The sequence below is a fragment of the Sinocyclocheilus grahami genome, unplaced genomic scaffold, assembly GCF_001515645.1.
Source record: "Sinocyclocheilus grahami isolate Dianchi unplaced genomic scaffold, SAMN03320097.WGS_v1.1 scaffold8.1, whole genome shotgun sequence".
Lineage (NCBI taxonomy): Eukaryota > Metazoa > Chordata > Actinopteri > Cypriniformes > Cyprinidae > Sinocyclocheilus > Sinocyclocheilus grahami.
In genome coordinates this window covers 2,240,447-2,242,618 of record NW_015505187.1, presented here as the reverse complement: position 1 = coordinate 2,242,618, position 2,172 = coordinate 2,240,447, and positions in this window count along the sequence as shown.

Genomic DNA, 2,172 nt, shown 5'->3' with positions numbered 1-2,172 from the left:
GAGTGGACATACTCTCACTCAAGCTCACAGATAAAAGATTGGATTTCACATATCAATCCATCCCAGCAGTTATGCTGCTAGAGCCACACTCCTTGAACAGCATCAATACACAGGTGAATCTTATGAAACCTGTCAAATCATGTACAGGTCACATTTCACCCCAAATAAATAAGAAGTTCTATGAAAATCCATGTAAGAAAGAAAAATCATGCTTTGGTAAATCATAATTATGACATAAAAGTAACAATTTCGACAAAACGTATGACATTATGGGATAGTAATTAAGAGATACCAAGTCATAATTATGAGATATGACACAGAAAGTTATGATTATCACATAAAATTAGAAACTGACATACTAAGTCATTATGAGATAAAAAAAATAATGAGATAAAGTTATGAGAACAAAATCAAAATGATACAAAAGTCTTAATTCTGAGATGAACTGAAATTATGACATACTAAGTCATAATTATGAGATGAAAATTATATTTTTACACCATAATTATGATTTATTGTGTCTTATGGTGTAAAAAAATTATTAAAATTTATTAAAAAAAAAAGGAAATTATAATGAGCATAAAAAGACCATTAAAGGGGTCTTATGATGTTGCTAAAAAGAACATTATTTTGTGTATTTGGTGTAATGAAATGTGTTTATGCGGTTTAAGTTTCAAAAAACACATTATTTTCCGTTGTGCATTGTGATTGGCCGAATACCTCAAGCGTGTGACGGAAATGTTACGCCCCTTACCATACTGTGATGCCCTGTCCGGCTGGAGCGACGAGACAAAAACATTAAAATCCATTATAAACGAGGCATATGTTGCATCCAGTGGGGACATAATTACAGATTATAATCACTTATACTGTCTTTTTACACGTTGCATCGTGCTGCGTAAACATAAAACCATGTCTGCATTTGTGATCGGAGAAATGACAAACAACAAGCGCTACTCTACACTGCTCAAAACTCACGTTTTGCCGGCATTGTAGTCTACTCTCCCAGGATCAGGAAACGGTCCTCCATAATGCGCTGCACACATCTGAATATTTGGGTTGAACTGTTTTGGAACAGTGTTGTAAATACAACTTAACCACTGATTTCTAGTCGTGTCCTCTTTTGGAAGGCCAAACAAAGTATTTTAATATCTTAATGTGGCTTAACGTACCTAAACACCGACCAGGGAAACCCAAATTTCTGTCAAACCTTACTTGTAATAAACACTAACTACTGTCAAAAGAACGAGTCCTTACTCCACAGCTAAAAAGTGAATAATATCACGTTAAGCTTTTTCTCCCCAATAGAAGTCTATTATAAGGAAACGGCTTAACGTGGTTCAACGTACCTTAACAACGACTGGGGAAAACCAAATTTGCAAGTTATGCAAATCTTCCCACATCGTGACGTAGACATGTGGGGGCGTGTTAGAATGAGTCGTTTTAGGTAGGCGTGGTTGACTTTGCAACTTTACAGATCTTCTTTATGCACCAAGAGCTTGTAACACTCCAAAGAGAAAGGAAAAATTGAAATCGCATCATATGACCCCTCTAAAAAATTTGTAAAATATTTTCATGACAATTAAAAAGATCATGAAAAAAATGGGACCAGGTGCTTTCAAGCTAAAAAACAAAACAAAAAAGAACATTGCAATGCAAACAATGTTATTATCATTAAATGTATTAAACTCTTTTTATTTAAATAGAACTGTAATAAAAATCTAATTTAAATATTAGACTTATATAATTAAAATAGTTTCCTTGGCAAGTTGAAGAAGGCTTTACTAAAATTACTAACTGAAATAAAACTAAAATCAGAATAAATTAAACTATTTAGGATTATATTTATAAGCTATTAAAATTACAAAAGCACATAAAAATACTAAAAATTAAATCAATACTCAAATTGAAAAGAAAACTTAAAATATTCATAAAAAGTAGTATGTAAACAATACTAAAACAACAGTAAATGCACAAATTAATTACAATTTGCTTTTGTATTATTGTATCTTGTATTAATTATACCATTTGTAATTTCCATTGACTTTAAATAATATATATATTTATGTAAAACATATTTTACATGTAGGCTAATGGAAATCAATAATGAGAATAATAGGAATTTTGAAAAAAAAAAAAAAAAAAAAAAAATTTTTTTTTTTTAAATTTACT